Source organism: Anguilla rostrata, chromosome 2, assembly GCF_018555375.3.
Source record: "Anguilla rostrata isolate EN2019 chromosome 2, ASM1855537v3, whole genome shotgun sequence".
NCBI classification, from domain to species: domain Eukaryota; kingdom Metazoa; phylum Chordata; class Actinopteri; order Anguilliformes; family Anguillidae; genus Anguilla; species Anguilla rostrata.
The window spans coordinates 26,955,678-26,974,943 of record NC_057934.1 but is presented as its reverse complement, the minus strand read 5'-3'; the positions used below and the strand labels follow the sequence as shown (position 1 = coordinate 26,974,943).

At 39.2% G+C, this 19,266-nt stretch overlaps 1 long non-coding RNA gene across 1 annotated transcript; it reads left to right on the top strand.

Moving 5' to 3' along the window:
- The first annotated feature begins 16,888 nt into the window (after positions 1 to 16,888).
- Positions 16,889 to 18,122, top strand: LOC135247696 (uncharacterized). The gene is made up of 2 exons (XR_010328272.1): positions 16,889 to 17,944; positions 17,990 to 18,122. It is a non-coding gene; the product is annotated as an uncharacterized LOC135247696 (long non-coding RNA).
- The last annotated feature ends 1,144 nt before the right edge of the window (positions 18,123 to 19,266 follow it).

Sequence of the window (19,266 nt, the reverse complement as noted above, 5' to 3'; positions counted from 1 at the left end):
GAAAACGGAAGAACTGGTTCGCGATTAGGCACCGGCTCCGAACCGGCCCTCAAAATGCCTTGGTGGAAAAGGGGCATGAGAGTTTGGCGGTTTTCAGGGTATCCTACAGAAATAACCACAATGACCACAGACTCTCAGCCCTTAAGAACATTCACTTCTGTACCTTCTGACATCATGTAAACCAAAAGAATTAACAAACAACCTTACACGTCCACACAATAAAGGCCCAAACTTGGGTTATTTTGTGTTTTCTACTTCTTCCTGTCGATTACTTCATCACAAATGCTCCAGTACCACAATCAATAATTCTCCTCATTGGACATTTAGATACCAATCTACCAATAAAAACATCTGGACTTGAAAGAAGCTAATAGCAGGATAACCGGAAACACATACAAAATGAACATATAAGTGCACATGTTTTTATGACTTTGTGGTCACCATCTTTGTTTTGTGTTGAAGCTAGCTTGCTTGCTAACTAAAAATTGCCAAAAATTACTGCTTTGACAGCTGTATAATCATTGTGTGCTCATTTATATTTCTGAAATGCATTTTACATGCAAACCCCACTTAATATAATTTCATGACAGATAGATTTTGACCATACCCATGCTAAAACAATGCTTTTGAAATCTGAATTTGTAGTCTACATTTGTTAAATGAGCAAATGACGACTTTAAATAATGCCTTTTTTGTGCAAAAGCATATCCCATTGTTTGAATCCTTTTAAGTAAAATACAACCACAATTTAGACAGTTTCGCTTTTGGCATTTTGACCAAGTTTAATGTTAGATAGCTTGCTAGTGAGTCAACAGAGCGAGTGCAATGTTAGTGAAGATGGCACCAAAATTAAGCACCGAAATCTGCATTGTGATTTGGTCCGGTAGGTACCAGTCGCAGTGTTTCTGGGTTTTGGTACTCAACTCTATGCATGACTACAAGGTAGGCCCTAAAGCCTCTGGCTATTCCAGGCTTTGCCAGGGGCTTGTTCTGCAGGGCTGCAGCTACATTACACACAGCAATCAAAATGATCAAAAGCATGCAAGCAAGATAAATAATGTTCAATTTGACCATTCATGACCATTTAAGTCTAACTTTATTTTCTTATGAAATACTGATATTGAAATTAAATTTAGAATGTTCAAGAAGTATTTTTAGGAAAAGTCACAAGGGGAGCCATATGGAATTTTTGACAGCAGGTTTATCGGTTTCCTTTAAGTGACAACGGTCAAATTGACGGCTGTGGCATTTCTAGCGTTAACTACTTTTTGACTATGCTACTGTAGCTGCCTTGTAAATGCCACATTTCTAAATTAATGTTAACTAGGCCAATAGATCATCTACCAATATACAAACAATTACTTGGCATTTTGTCTGTACAATACCCCATAAAAAAATGTGGTGTAATCAATTAAATTATCACTTTCATTTATTTGTAATTCATGGTAAAGGAAAAATGAGTGAATCCATACCTATGTGTTTCTTTGAGCTAGAACATGTGAGTTTGCATGTATGTATATGTATGCATGTCTTTCTCTAGATAAAATTCTTATAGTTCATACATTTATATGAATTATTATCACACTGTAAAAAGACAAAGACATATTATCTCACCAAAAACATTTTCAACGCACAAAAATGCCAAGTTATTTACACATTCAAAGTACTGTTTATAAGTCATTAATTAAAACTTTAAAAATCTACACTATTCATTAAAAGTATTGATACTAAAATGAAGCCAAGTTACAGCAAATTATGTTGCCTACAGTGCGGTGAAAAAGTATGTATGTGTTTGCATGAATGTATGTTTTTTTCCATGTCTTTTTCACATTTATACATATTACCATCATTTGCTCATAACAATCACAGTACAAAAAGACATATCTGCACACCCCTCAGTATGATAAATTGTGTGTGTGCACTGCGATAGACTGGTGACCTGTCTGGGGGTATTCCTCTCGCCCAACAAATGCTCAAATAAGCTCCAGCAAATTGAATTGAATAAAGCTTTTATTTGTGCGAGATAAGAACCAATATTGTTTGTTTTAACTTGGCCTCATTTTGATATTAATACCTTTAACGGCAGGTCTAGATTTTGCAAGTTTGAATTAATGACTTATAGACAGTGCTTTGTGTGAGTATGCTGAAAACGTGTTTGTTTAGATTATGTATACAGGTGGTAGCACGTACTGATGATCAATTAATCAGGTGCATTTTACACATTGATATGGTAGCAGCAAGGGTGTGTTTTTCACATGTAGCATTGACACGTTGGCTTAAATTTTGGTGAATAAATAATGACCAAATTTGTGTGTGTTATGAGTAACTTGAGGTTAGATATATCTACTAGGACTTTTTGAAGACAAAATGAGGTCTTCACAGAATTGAAAGAGGGTAACTTTCTTTTTCACATCACTGGCATTCCAATACATAACATTTTGAATGGCAAATTTAATTTTTCTAAGTAAAATAGCCTTTAGTCTGAAAAACATTTTTTGACTTACCAGTGTTTGTTTCCCTCCTGTTTGTTTTCCTATTTTTTACATTTAAAAAATGTATCTTGACGTTTACAGATATTAGAGACAAATGTGGGAAATGACTACATTCATTGATTTATCTCAAAGGTTTTGCATAAACCATGTATTACATATTCCTCAATTAATGAAATATAAATGGCACATACTACATAACCACAAAAGCATTGTTTCATACCTAATAACTAGATATGCCACCATTTAAAAAAAAAAAAAAACAATAAGACAGATAAAAGTATATGCATATACAGCTATTTACACTGCCATAAACCCAAGACTGACAGGCTGGAGACAATATATGGAAAATTTCAGTTTACTAATTTTGTCTAACATTGCTGACTCTTGTTGTGGATTCATTTTTCTAAAGAAGCTGCCTACCTGGCAGGTTCTCTGACGTATGTTTGATAATGTTCTCCCATGCGTCACAATATGCCTAATCCCATAACATAGATGTTTTCCCTGTGAATTTGTGTTCACATTCATTATTAAAAACATGTTTTGTTGCTAATTGTATTTACAGGAATAAAAACACTAAATGTGTGTGTGTGTGTTTGTGTGTGTGCATTATGTTGACTGTGTGAGTTGAGGCAAGGAGAGTGGGTGAGGAGCTGGCAGGTCAGAACAGGCCATGAGAAACAGGATGTTTTGAGATTTTGAGTCAGGAGAGTGGCGCAGATGAAAGGGTTGGGTGGGGGAAATGTCACAGATTCTTCAGAGCAGACAGTCTGTCTGTTATTCCAGTCGTAAGATTGTCTGGCAGCTGCCTGGGACACACACCCCAAACACACACACACACACACACAAACTCATCGCCAGCAAATCTCTAAAAACTACATCTCAACAGTCAGTTCCCAACATCTCATCATAACCATGATTTGGATGTATTTTGAAAATAGTGCAATTGGTTCTGGGTTAATCTGTTATAATTCTATTTATCGTTATGTTATAATTTTTCTCTTCGCTGGCAAAGCTAATTTTTAATCGGAAAAGAATTGCTGTTGAACAATTTTTATCTTTGGCAGTGGCATTCTCAATTATTGTTCAATGTTTATGAACTTGCACAGCTTTTCTTCAGTAACATTAATAGTTTTATTGAAAGGTTTAAATTTTTTGATTGAACTGATTTATATTGATCTTGAATTTTTATGTCATTCATTCATGAACATTTATGGGAGTTATTTGATAATAGTAATATAAAAGTCTGGCACAAAGTGACTAGACATTCCTGGGAATTTGCTGTGTGCTCTTGGTGGGAATTAAATCATCCCCAAGCAAATTCCTTTACCAAACTTCTGCTGTTCTGGAAGCCCTCCACAGACATCAATGCAAGCATGCATGGATAAGGCAGAGAGGGCAGCAGCAAACCTCCCAAAACAAACCATACACCAACTCACTGATAGTAAAATGATCTCTGGCTAACATTTTGGCAGCCAGAAGAAGCCATTCACCCAGCTTGAGGCGATTCTAATTGTGGGACAAGCAAGGATTAATTAAAAATATGTTTATTTTCTGAATCTAGCAATTCCAACAGTCAATGCCCTTGTTAAAATGTTCAGCACTCTGAATACTGAACACAAGCGATATTCCGTGCTAGAACCCCTCACTTAACCTACATGTAAAATATGTTTGATTTGATTTAATTTAATGATTATGTTTAAAATGAGAAGGATCAATTAAATCGCCAAATTCATAAATAAGTTAGTCTACAGAAAACTGGTGGAAACAACCAAGTCAAAACAAGCTCTATATCAGATTTTAAGATTAAATAAGTGAATTTACTACAAAGCAGTCAATTAGATTAAATCACACATTCTTTATTTAATGCAGGCTCATTAATTCTCTAAGGAAATAATCTAAGCACTACATATCTGACATAATATTTTGTGGGTCGATGACTATGTGTCCCAACAATCATGTTTAAATGTTTTCGATTGAACTGATTTATATCTCTTGAATTTTTATGTCATTCATTCATGAACATTTAGCTTCTCTTTGCTACATTACATTATAGGAATTATTTGATAATAGTAATATTAAAGTCTGCCACAAAGTGACATTCCTGGGAAGTGGCTGTGTGCTCTTGGTGGGAATTAAATCATCCCAAAGCAAATTCCTTTACCAAACTTCTGCTGCCACCATGTGGCCAAGAAGTAGACTTCAACTCATTAAAAACAATGTGGATAAACAAAGGGCTGCTGGAACTTACTTCAGGGACCCCAACGCTGGTGTATACTGGTATTTATTAAAGTCAAACACCAGGGTATAATGGTGGTTGTCATAGTAAATCTCAATTAACAACTTCCAGTTAAGGTTTTTGAAAGTTTATGTTCTTCCATAATTTTTCACCCACTCCAATAAAAACTGATTTTTGACAGAAATGTGATGTAGATAGAACATAAGCCATGAACCACAGCCATGTACACCTAAGCTTACACTGATCTTCAAAAGAAAACTTTCTTTCATTTTTGGTCCAAGAATAGAATTTCAGAGGGCAGCTGAAACAAGTCACCTTTAGTTGCTAAAGAATAAGAGCATGTAACAACAATTAATATAATAGAAACAGTTTATGTAATAAAAACAGTTCACCACTGTTGTCTAAGTTACAATCTTTATTAACAATCTTAAATGGCAATACAGATATGTTTGGTGATATGGCTCTGTTCTCGAAGCCCTCCTGCCCATCCATGCAAGCATGCATGCATAAGGTAGGGAGGGCAGCAGCAACCCGCCTCCCAGAGGGGTACACACAGTTCCAGTAGCAATGCACAGCATTATTAACCTTTAATTATACAGGACAGATTGACAGCATGTCCTTGGATGAGGGAGAAAACTGGAGCACACAGAGGAAACCCACATGGGCATGGGGAGAACGTGTCAATTTCACACAGAAATGCTATGGTTGGATTCAAACCCAGGAATGTCCTGTCTTCCGGCGATAGTGCCATCCACTGCACCACTGTGCCACCATAAAGGATAATCTGATAAACACAAGTGAGGAACTGGTGTGGTGGCAGGTTTTCAGACTAGCAGACTGCAGCAAGCTTGTATGCAGGAGGAAGCAGGTGTAGACTGGAGCATGCAGCAGGCATGCATGCAGGAAGAAGCAGCCACATAAGTAGGGGGAAGCCATTTAAATAGACTGTCTGGTTAAGTGAATGGACTGTGATAGGCGGCCATCACTAATCAGCCGAGCCATCAGCTGATTCAGTCGGAACCAGGCTTGACTCTTATGGCTTGTCTGAACTGCACAATGCTCAGTTGCAGTTAGGACCACTGTTGTCAAAGTTACAATCTTTATTACCAATCTTAAATGGCAATACAGTTATGTTTTGACGGTATGGGTCTGTTCTGGAAGCTCTCCATGGCCATCAATGCAAGCATGCATGGATAAGGCAGAGAGGGCAGCAGCAAACCTACCAAAACAAACCATACACCAACTCACTGATAGTAAAGTGATCTCTGGCTAACCTTTTGGCTGCCAGAGGAAGCCATTCACCCAGCTTGAGGATATTCATTACATTACATTACATTACATTCATTTAGCAGACGCTTTTATCCAAAGCGACGTACAAAAGTGCATTTTCATGATCGTAGACAACTGCTGAACACGGGTTCAGTAAGGGACAATTACTTATTTTGTAAAGCTATTTCTAGCCGAGAACAAAGAACACTATCCTGGTCTAACATCTGCAAAGCCAAACTAGGCAGAAGAATAAGCTAGAGTATTAGGACAAATACAATTTACCAAGAAGTGCAGGGATGGGGCAACATGTAACAAGTGACAGGAAAAAGGTTTTTTTTTTTTTTTTTTTTTTTTTTTTAAATATATATATATATATACACAGCGTGGTGGTGGTTATTCTAGGTATAGTCTGAAGAGATGAGTCTTCAGGCCACGGCGGAAGATGGATAGTGAGGGGGAGGTTCGGAGAGGGACGGGGAGTTCGTTCCACCACTGGGGAGCTAGGGTGGAGAAGCTCTGTGATCCCTTTAGGCGGGTGGGAGGGGTTGCAAGACGCCCTGCTGCCGCAGAGCGGAGTGGTCGAGCAGGCACATAGAATTGAGTCATGTCCTGCAAGTAGATAGGGGCTGTCCTGTTGGCGGCAGTGTAGGCAAGGGTCAGGGCTTTGAATCGGATCCTGGCAGCGACCGGTAGCCAGTGAAGTGATCGCAGCAGGGGAGTGACGTGGGAGAATTTGGGGAGGTTGTAGATGAGTCGGGCAGCGGCATTCTGAATCATCTGTATTCTAATTGTGGGACAAGCAAGGATTAATTAAACATATGTTTATTTTCTGAATCTAGCGGTTCCAACAGTCAATGCCCTTGTTAAAATGTTCAGCACTCTGAATACTGAACACAAGCGATATTGCATGCTAGAACCCCTCACTTAACCTACATGTAAAATATATTTGATTTAATTTAATAATTATCTATATATTCATTAATAAGTTTGTCTACAGAAAACTGGAATAAACCAATCAAAACAAGCTCTATATAAGGTTTTAAGATTAAATAATTGAATTTACTACAAAGCAGTCAATTAGATTAAATCACACATTCTTTATTTAATGCAGGCTTAAAGGTAATAACAAATGATGCTATGGTGCTGATTAAGGTGAAGTGGAGATGATGAAAATGAAAGATGTAATTTACAAAGATGACGATTGTATGAATATAAATAATACATAAACCTAATTTATCAAGATTTTATGTAATTTTAGTATTTTGACCATTTATTTATTATTTATTGGATAACTCATAGTTCAATGCGCTCAGTAAGCGTGAAAATTTATCTGTGTGCTGTGATAGACTGACCATCTCATCAGTGCTAGCGCTTTTCGTAGAATACCGCTGTTTTTGAAGTCACTTCGCAGTTCCCTTTTAACTGTAGGTGTTACGTCCCCTGCCTCTGCTTGCCTGGGTAGTGCAGGTGGAGGTAGTTGCGTAATTACTTAATTGCCTGATTGCTTCCACCTGCCTGTGGCCCAATATAAGCCCAGTAGTATGAGGCAGGGGAGATTTTATTTTGGTGTTTGTGATTTGTGTGGAGAGCTTTGGTTTTGTGAACTTTGTGTGTTTTTGTTTGTTATTTAGATGAATAAATGTCTGGGTTTGTTTTTAGATCAGTTTCTGTCGTGTTTTTGACCCATCTGGACTTTGTTGCGGCCAGTCGAGCCAGCCGTAACAGTAGGCTACTACTCACCGCTTTTGTAAGTATATGAATGCTCATTTTTCAGAGGATTTGTCATTTCTTAGTGTGTATTTCATTATTTAAAAAAACACACAGAACATAAAGCACAATTTAACTGGGATAGTTTCTAAGTGATGGGGTACATTTATCAGCACTATAGGCAATGACATCTTGTTCGTATCCCAATGCTCCAAAAACCCAGCCACTGGGGATGTGCAAGTCGGTGCATTCGTAGCGCCGGTCCCAAACCCGGATAAATGGGAGCGTTGCGTCAGGAAGGCCATCCGGCGTAAAACATATGCCAAATAAAAATATGCGGATCAGGATGATCCGCTGTGGCGACCCCGAACGGGAACAGCCGAAAGAAAAAAAAAAAATAGTCAATGACATCTTGAATAATTTCCACCTTGTACTGTTTAGATTCAATACCCGAGTTCAGGATAGCAGGACTAACAATACTACAGTGCAGAAAATCGTATCGGTTGTCGTTGCCCATATTGTGCTTTTTCCTGTAAACAATGAAAACGAGCCAATATTGCAGTAGGTGCAGTAGGTAAAGCTCTTATTTTATTACGACAAATTGGGCCTCAGTCACCAATATCTTCCTAAGTTTTTTCTTAAATTTGTTCTTAAGGAAAATCCTAAGAAAAGTCTACGTCTTCTTCTTTTCTAAATTTAATGGCGGATCGTAAACCAACATGTATAGGTGCATACCGGGTTTTACATCAGATTACATTACAAAAAAAAACAACTATATTTTACGATATAATCCTGTATGTTTAAGGAAAATAAAGAGAGCCTTGCAGCACTCCCACATTTTCTCTCCCGTCCCTAAAATACCTTCTAAATTCCATTTCCGTTCTAGCTCATATAGCTTATCACATAGTGTTCCTCTCTGAATTATATTTAGTAGGCCTACATCATATTATGACATGCTCAACATTTTCAGGAACTTTACAAATATCACATTTATCTGAAATACACTTTGTCATTAAATAAAGAGTTGAATTTAATCCAGTATGTCCAAATCTTAACCTTGAAAAACCACTTCCTCTCTTCTGCACTTCCCTTTGAAAGCCTTCACCTTAATGGATTTCTGCATACTGTAATAATGTCTCCCTTTGATATCTATGTCCCACTTCTTCTGCCACAAATCACTCACTGCCTTTCTTATTAATGATTTGGCCTCACCTTTTCCAAAGGGAACTTTCTTTATTTCATCGTCATTTAATTTCAACGCTCTCTTTGCAGTCTCATCTGCTTTTTCATTACCCTCCACACCAACATGAGCAGGAACCCAACAAAATTGTACATCAATTCCAACTCTTTGTATTCTTAGCATTATCATAAATGTTTCCATCAATAAATCATCTCTTATTGTTTCTTTTGAATTCAAACTATTAAGAGCTGCAGTAGAGTCTGAAAAAATGACAACTCTCTCAGGCCTTACCTCTTCTACCCATTGTAATCCTAAGATTATTGCAACTATTTCTGCTGTAAATACAGATAATCTATCATTAATTATTTTGCATATGACTACATCAAACTCAGGCATGTACACTCCTGTTCATACATGTCCACTCCCTGGATCTTTAGATCCATCAGTACATATTGGCATATAGTTATAATAATTCCTCTTCACATAATCTTGAACCAAATATCCAATGTTATCCACTTCCCTTTCAATCCATTCTCTCTTCTGCTCCACGAGTTGCAAGTCGACATTGGGCACTGGTAATATCCATGGAGGAACATTACCCCACACAATATTTGGCCCATATTCTAACCTATTTAAACCATATTCTTTTGCTGTTGTATTAATATTCCAAACAAATACTTTACCTTTAAGTTGTGAATATTCCCAACAATCACACAGCACCTTTGTTGTAGGTTGTTCCTCTCCGGATCCCTTTAACTTAACCCAATATGCCAATGACAACTTTGAACGTCTTAAATATAATGGCAATTTGTCAGTTTCCACCAGTAGTACATTAGTAGGAGTTATTTTAATTGCACCATCACTGAGTCTTAGAGCTCTGAACTGTATTCTGTCTAATTTTTCCAAAACACTCCTGACTGCTACTCCATACATCATACACCCATAACCAATACATGATCGTATTAAGGCACTATAGATGTCCAGTAATGATTGTTTATCTGCTCCTCATTCATATCCAGAAACCGATCTCATGAGATTCAGTACTTTTATACATTTTGTTTCGATATGTTTAACGTGAGTTCTCCATATACATTTCTCATCAAACCTTAACCCTAGATAATTGAACTCTGTTACCCTTTCCATACATTGCCCATACAATTTAAGCTGCATATTATTTATCCTTCTCTTTCTGGTAAAGAACATGTAGCATGACTTTGCAACTGACATCTTAAATCCCCAGTCATATGACCATCTTTCAACATTCAATATAGCACTCTGAATGCTATTAGTCACGTCTAATATTTTTCCCTCTTTCCATATAGCCCCATCATCTGCATAAAGCGATGACCCAATATCTCTACCAACATTCATAAAAATATAATTTATCATAATGTTAAACAGAATAGGGCTAATAGCACTACCTTCTGGAATACCATTTACAATATCAAAATCATCTGAAACAGCATCTCCAACTTTAACACGGAATGTCCAAGTAGACAGGAAATCTAAGACCCAGTTGTATAGCCTTCCGCCAGTACCCATTTTATGCATTTTAATCAAAAGTCCTTCTCTCCACATGGAATCATAAGCTTTCTCAATATCAAAATACACTATAGCCATGACCTTTTTCATATTAATTGCTTTTTCTGCCTCATTACTAACTTTCACTAAAGCATCTAGCGTAGATCTACCTTTGCGGAATCCACTTTGACATGAGCTTAGCAATCCTCTTTGTTCTAAACAGTATGACAATCTACGAACAATTATCTTTTCCATCCATTTACACAAGTGAGATGTCAACGCTATAGGCTCGTAGTTTCCTGCATTAGCTGGGTCTTTGCCAGGCTTACCAAAAGGTAGAATCAAAGCACTTTTCCAACCACAAGGCATTACACCTTCTCTCCATATCTTATTAAACAGGTTCAATATCACTTTCAAGACTTCACCTGGTAATTGTCTAAACATAGCATAACCTAATTGGTCTTGTCCTGGGGCAGTATATCCACTTCCCTTCAAGGCCATTTTCAACTCATGCAATGTAAAGTCCATGTCAAGTGATGATCCATCACTATCTTTTTTCTTTGTTACATCAGCATTTGCTCTTAAAATTTCATCTTTTCCTTGTTTATATATCTCACCAAACTGCCTTCCACTATGTACACTTGCAAACTTATTACCCAATAGTTCAGCTTTTTCCTTATTTGTAATTGCCAGATATTCTCCATCTATCAACACTGGGATTTTAACAGATTTTCTTTTCCCACTCATCTTTTTAATCATTGACCAAATGTTACCCAATTCTATTCTTCTGCCAATGAAGAAGAAGGTGCCACAGCTCTCTTCCTTTGATAATCAATCAGATTATCTTGACAAATGATTTCTTAATATTCTGAATGCACGATTTCTTTCTTTTATAGCATTTTTACATTCATCATTCCACCATGGAACCATTTTCTTTTTCCCATTCATTGTGCTCTTAGGAATGCATATTGATGCAGCACTAATAATCATGGAAGTCACTGTTCCTGTACAGTTATCTACATCACCCTCCATAGATATTCTTCAGTGTACTCAATGCAACATTCTCTAAATTTTTCCCAGTCAGCCATCTTTCAATTACGTTACCTTCCTGTACATACATACCAAATTTCATAGAGCATAATATCAGAAAGTGATCACTCCCTATGTTAGAATCATTCTTTACATTCCATTCACATGAATTACTCATATTACCAGAGACTAAGGTAAGATCTAGGCATGAAACTGAATTTCTTGTAACATCCACCCTGGTACCTCTTCCATCATTGAGACAAGTAAGTGATCTCTCCTCGATTAGTTCTTCAACTACTTCTCCATTTGTGTCAGTATGTTCACTTCCCCATAGAGTATTGTGAGCATTAAAATCTGAGATCTCATGAAATATTTGCATTGAGAGCTTCTTACAAGGATTATAAAAATGGACTAATTTGGGACTACACAATTCTATCAAGTCTACGTCCGATTCATGATGTGTTCTTAAACCGCAGAATTGTTTTCACCTGTGTTCTTATAATGATGAATCCCATTGTCCTCATAAATTGAAAGCGCATGCCAGTTGCTCCTAATTAGCATAGGTAAATGCCCCGCCAATCCCCATAAAAGGGCATGAGACTGCAAGGCCGTGTGCACACAGAAATCACACACAGAAATTGAAAAGAAAAGTTGAGAGAGAAGTCAAGAATGCCCAGATGAAAATCTAAAGACGGTGGAGCACCCGACTCCAAACGTAAGAAAAACTTCTGTAGTTCTGAAGTCGAGGTACTGCTGCAGGAAGTGAACAGCAAACGAGCTGTCATATTTAGTAGCGTTAGTAGTGGATATAAAATAACACCAAAAAAGATGCATAGGATGATATTACTCATTCAGTGAATGCTGTATCCGGAGAAGGGCACACAACTGATGAAGTAAAAAAAAAAAAAAGGTTTGATATCAAATCTGAGGCAAAAACCACTGACCACTGGAGGAGGAAAGGCTTGCCCAGACTTATCTGAGCTGAACCAGCGTATCGGGGCCATTATTGGAGAGACAGCACTCTCAGGTGTACCATCAGTTCAGCATTTGGACACAGACCTGAGCCCCGTGTCAGCGGTTTCATCTCCTAGGCCATCTCCTATCTCAGAATCATAAGGTCAGCTGGTTTTTCAGAATTAATACAATTTGATGGTACATTTTATCTAAAAGCTGTAGCTGTAAAACCATGGAACATGTGACACATTTAACATGTAAACAGCAGTGTGTAAAACCTAAATGCAGGTGATTATTTTTGTGAATAAGTGTTCTCTTCTTCAACATGTCCATGTGTTTAAAAAGTGTTACCTAAGTCCTTAGTTTGTATTCAAAATTGAAACATTTGCTTTTGCAGTATAGACCAAACATTGCATAATTGAAACCCCCAAAAATAAAAGGTCACTACGATGGTTTGATTTTTATCATTTATTTACAGATGAACTTCTGCTGAGTCAACCACCCTCTGAGGCAGAACCTGGCACCTCGCAGTAGCAGTACCTCCATGCATGCACCCAGGTCCTGTTCAACTGACCCACGTCTGATCTCAGATGCAGTCCTGGACAACCAAGAGAGAATGCTTAAACAGAGAGCCTCAACACTGTCCACAATCTCCGAGACACTTAAAAAATTTTTTTTTTAAAATTAAAGATATGCACTGAAACCTGTTAGATTTTTTTAAAGTGATGTGTTTCTTTCTTGAGATTAGTTGTAAGCTATAATTAATCGCACTGCAAAAGTCAAATTTATTTTAAAGCCTTTATTTACAAACGAGCAATTAATTGCTGTTGAACTTGGACAGCAAGTCTGTTGTCTGGTCCCAGGAGTGGGTCAGGACACACATTCTCTTGTTGTTATGGTGGCTGAAGGGGGAGTGGTACACCACGTTTCATGACGATGTCGTGCAAGACACAGCAGGCCATGATTATCCTACAAACCTAAAATGATGAAAAGATGCCCAAAGATTATAAAATGCAAAAAAAGTTTGATAGAATTTGACTGAGGTAGTTTATAGGCGCTATGTTGCCATGCGTCTCCAGCAGCTCCTTGTTCGAGGCGCATACCCTGTTTTGTAAAATGTAAGAGTCGTGTGCACCTCCTGGGAAGCGCAAGCACACATTCAGAAGGTGGTTCTGGGAGTCGCAGATGAGTTGTACATTTATGGAGTGGTATTGCTTGCGGTTGAGATACGGGAAAGGATCTGTAGAGGGTGCCTTAATGCGCACATGCGTGCAGTCTATTGCGCCGATGGTGTTGGGTAGACCAGCAATAGAATGGAATCCTCTCTTGACTGGGATCTGTTCTTCTGCTGTATAGGGGAATTTTATGTATTGTGAGGCCAGTTGATTTATTCCATCCACGACTCATGGGAGAGCGCGGCTGATGGATGCCTGTGATATGCCCACCCTGTCTCCTAGCTCCCTCTGAAATGTCCCAGTGGCTAGAAAGCCCAAGGTGGAGAGTACCTGCGTGTGTGGTGGTACAGGGTTAGACCGTCTGGTATGGCTCCACAGTGCAGGCTCCAAACTATTGCAAAGCTCCATAAGGGCAGCTCTTGGTAGCCTAAAGCATCCCAAGAGGTACTCCTCACTCTCTGCAAATAGATCTACATGGTCCTGGAAGGTGCGTTCCCTCCTCAGGGCACGATCATCTTGCAGCAGCAGTAAATATGCCATTGTGCGAGTAGGCCAAGGGTGCAGAAATAGGCCTACTTTGGGCCTATAAATAGCGTGATCAATCACTGATTATTGGATGGCATGGTTCACAATTAACATAATTGATGTGAATTGAAGTGTTTATTTATTTTAAAAGACCATAATGCTTCGTAAAATAATGAAAATAATTATTAAAAAATAAATTATAAAAATATTATTGTAATTTAAATCCTATAATATTATACAACTGTAGAATTGAAGAAAACGCAATAACCAATTATTTTGCATAAGTGTGCTCTTGAGTGTGCGTAGATTCTGTTCTTACCTAAGAACAAATCACAAATAAGAAAATGTTGGTGAATGTCAGAATCAGTCAACTGAAATAGATTCATTAAGCACTTATCTATTGATTTCATGTGATTGGGGATGCAGATATGCATTTGTTAGTAACAGATTCCCCAAAAAATAAGATACCATGAAATGAACAGAATACCGATTAGTATCTTGTGTGACCACCATTTGCCTCATGCAACGCAACACCTCTCCTTCGCATTGACGGAGTGTAGCACAGTGGGTAAGGAACTGGGCTTGTAACCGAAAGGTCGCAGGTTCGATTCCCGGGTAAGGACACTGCCGTTGTACCCTAGAGCAAGGTACTTAACCTGCATTGCTTCAGTATATATCCAGCTGTATAAATGGATACAATGTAAAATGCTATGTAAAAAGTTGTGTAAGTTGCTCTGGATAAGAGTGTCTGCTAAATGCCTGTAATGTAATGAATTGATCAAATTGTTGATTCTAGCCTGTAATATATTATCCCACTCCTCTTCAATAGCTGTACAAAGTTGTTGGATTTTGTTGGGAACTGGAACACGCTGTCGTATGCGCCCGGTCCAGAGAATCCCAAACATGCTCAATGGGTGACATGTCTGGTGAGTATGCAGGCCATGGAAGAACTGGGACATTTGAGGAATTGTGTACCTTGCAACATGGGGCCGTGCATTGTCATGCTGAAACATGAGGTGATGGCGGTGGATGAATGACACAGCAATGGGCCTCAGGATGCCTGCTGTGGTGGAAATTACCTTAATTTCCTCCGGTCAGTGAGAAGAGTCCAACAGACTTACACACAATATTCAGTTCAGATACCTTTATTCGGCCGAATAGGAGAATCCACACAGCGCCACAACACGTCTGTATAAAAGCTCTCAGAACAGGTGAAAAAGTCCTTCATTTTATACAGTTAAAAGTAGGTGAAAGTCGGGTTCTGGAATTGTCCCAAAACCTGTCTGTCTCAAACTGCACGTAGTGCAGTTTTGCAGCCCGTCTCTGATTGGTTAAAAACACTGGATTTCTGAGATACGGACTTTAGACGTTCTGACTTCTTCAAGGCTATCATGTCACAGTGACTAAAAACTATAGAGAAATACAGAGAGAGTTTTCTGGGGAAAATGGAACATGCACGGGAGAGGCTATGCACTCCCAAAAATTCTCAGTTAGACAGAAAAGCAATTTAAATGATTTCTTAAGGTGATATAAAAGCAAGTAAATATATGCAGAAAGTAATTGCTCATTTTTCCCTTACACTGCCCATATCGACACTCCACCACCAGCATGGGCCACTCTGTTCACAACGTTGACATCAGCAACCCGCTCACCCACCCGACGCCATACACTCTGCCTGCCATCTGCCCTGTACAGCTGAAACCGTGATTCATCCGTTTAGAGGACCGTTCTCCAGCGTGCCAGTGGCCATCGAAGGTGAGCTCTTGCCCACTAACGTCGATTGTGAACTGCATACAAATCAAGACCCCGGTGAGGACGTCGAGCACGCATTTTGTGCAGAAATTCTACGGTTGTGTAAACCAGCTGTTTCATCAGCTGTCCGTGTGGCTGGCCTCAGATGATCACGCAGGTGAAGAAGTTGGATGTGGCAGTCCTGGGCTGGCATGGTTACGCATGGTCTTGTTTGTGAGGCCTGTTGGACAAACTTCCAAAATCTCGGCTTATGGTGGAGAAATGAACACCCATTACTCTGGCAACAGCTCTACAGGACATTTCTGCAGTCAGCAAGCCAATTGCATGATCTCTTAACTCTTGAGGCATGTGTGACATGGTGTTGAACAATAAAAAACTCAACATTTTAGGGTGGCCTTTTATTGACCCCATCATAAGGAACACCTGTAATGATCATGGCTTTTAATCAGCATCTTGATATGCCACACCTGTGCAGGAAATGGATTATCTTGACAAAGGAGAAATGCTAGCTAACAGTGATATAAACAAATTTGTGGGCAAAATTTGTGCACATAATACCTCAAAGATTTGTTCTATTTCAACACATTAAAAATGGCTGCAAAAATAAAAGTGTTGAATTGTCCTAGTAACCATGCAGCCACAGACTATTCCTGGCGGGGACCCAATTGTAATTGTAATCCCCAAACCATACCACTGTCTGTTCTATTGCACATTCCCTAATCGCCATTTCTACTTTCTTCCCCATGCTGCCGGCAGGGCTCTTGCCCCAAATTTGGAGAGTGCTGTCATCTGGTCTCTTCCACCACTGTAGTCCAGTCCCTCCACCCTGCCCACATCTGTCGCCACCTGCTGCTTCCCACTACCGCCAGCCAGCCCCGCCCATCATCTGAGCCACAATATGAACAATGTAAACATTGACTGACTGACCATGTTGGTCACCAATCTACACCCTGAGCCGATCAGAGGAGGATGGGTTTCCCCCTTGAGCCTGGCTCCTTCCGAGGTTACTTCCCATCTGCCACAGGGAGTAGGCTTTTTTTTTTTTTGAAGGTGAACAGTGAGAAGGTTTATAGCTGCCAGTAAGCGTGTGCAATCACAGAATGCACACGCGAAGAAGTTTGAACTTTCCTAGGGGGCTAACCCAGGAAAAGTGGCAAGCTTCTTATTATAATTAAATTAAATAATATTAAAACACTGCTGAATGCTGAATCAGGTGCATAACCTCGGCTTCGAAGTTCCAGCCCTGAAAGCAGAGTCTGTGCTGATCCTTAAACCCAGGTATGGCCCTGCGGCAGTACACACGTCTCAAGACCTCTGACAGTGCAGACTGCAGCTGCACCAAGTTTTGAAACTGTCCGTATCTGTCCGGAGGAAACCATACTTTAAGTCTCAGAGATCGAGGCCGGTACCAGTGTAGTCATCGGTACCGATGTAATGTCACAGGACCGCTGAGTGCCACGGCAAATGCAAGTCTCCATCCCTCTGAAAGCGTAGCCGCGGGCTACAACAAGGGTGGCGACCGTCTGGAATTTGCCACATGTGGGACTCATGTCTAAAGACCTCTGAGACTGGTGAAAAGGTATCAGAACACAGAACATCTGAATTTCTGAGGTGCTGGAACCAAGGTCCTTGGCCTGTGTTATCTGTCTCAGTAACCAGTGGTATACTATTAATTAAATAAATAGGTGAAGATTTATAAAACAGTTGAGATAAGCCAGTGTAGAAGGTAAAATTCCAAAATGGCTTATAACCAACCAAAAAATGGACTTTGGCCTATTATAAATAAAATAATCATTAGCCTAGAGCTAAATTAAGTTATATAGGCATAGGTGTACCACCATTCACCTTTCTTTAGAAAGCTCGCTTTCAAAAAAGTGTAGTGAATTCTGGTGTACCCTATTGTTTTCATCTGGATTTTTATTCTGCCTGTCTTAACAGCACAAGGATGAAATCAGAGGATTTTAACTAATAATATTAACTAACGATATATTAATTATTAATGCATGCCTGTACACGTCATTTAGAAACTGTTAGAATTAACTAACAGACTTGCTTGAGTGCCAATTAAATTAGCCAAGGCATGTTAGAAACTAGATATCTAATGGTATTTTTGTGTGAATTTCACCATAGCACAAAATATACATATTAGAATCTTTCTCAAACCATTGATAAGCCAGTCAATGCCATAAATGAGCATAATGTCATCAGACTTTAACTCAACTAATAAGGGCCAGTATCATCTGTGCCTGCAAGGAAAATTATTTAAGGAATAATCTACCAAACTACATATATGTCAAATAAATAAATAAATAAGGAGAAGAAGCAATTATTCCTAAGTTTACATAAAGTTTGTCTTTTAGCATTAAAATGTTGAAAGGGGGGTCATTTTTTAGCAAGGACTGGCTTACTGGTCTCTCTTTATTCTACTTTTCCACATTTTCTCTCCTTAGATTCCCTCCTTCTTTTTCATTTACTGTTCCTCCTCCTCCTTTCTCCCTTCTCCCCATCTGTCTGTCTTGTTCTGTTTCCCCCCCTTCTCTGTCAGTTGTTGAATATTTAAGAAGCAGTAAACCTACACTCCCAAGAGAGTGTCTGATTTTTCTTATCTGGGGCGCAAAAGTTCCCATCTTCACTCCAACATCTGATCCGCTCCCTACCATACACACCTCAACCCACACAACCCTTGATATCAGCCTTCCCAGTTATTCCCACCATCAGCCCCACGACCCTGGACCTCCGGCACCAACCATTTGGGAAAGTGTCCATGACCCCTTGGGAGGACGTTCTGAAGTGTCCCCCATTGGGCCAGAGGGGGAAGCTGTAAGAGGGAAGTCAAACTGGGACCCAGAAAAGGCTGGCATTTGAACGAGCCGGCATGCTGGGACGCAGCCTGTACTTCAAAGGACCCGGGAGCCTTGTGGTAAAACAATAAGTCACTCGGACTTCCTCTGGATGGGCAAGCCGTTGGCTCTCTGGAATGTTACTATCTGGACACAACTAAGATAAGGGGAACTAGTCTCTTCGTCTGTGGTTGTGGGTGTGTGTGTTTTGGGGTCATAAAGGGTGAAATGTCGGGCCAAATGGTGGGGCAACTGCACGGGACAGTACCACAGTGCCCTTATGTGGGCCCCTCTGCTATTACACTTTTTATTTCTTTTCTGGATCTGGACTTTAAACCATCTGTTTATCCTATTTACAAACCCCGGAAAACCGTACAAACCATGCACATGTTTTCATTGTATTATTGTATTATGCCTTATGTAATAATAACATGGATTGCATGTACAATGGTTAAACAAAAGGGTATTTTCATGACAACTGCACCATAATATTACATCCACTTGACATGTTTGGTATGTATGTATTCAACATAATCAACCAATTGAATGAAATATGTTTCATACCAAATAGAATTTGAAAAAACAT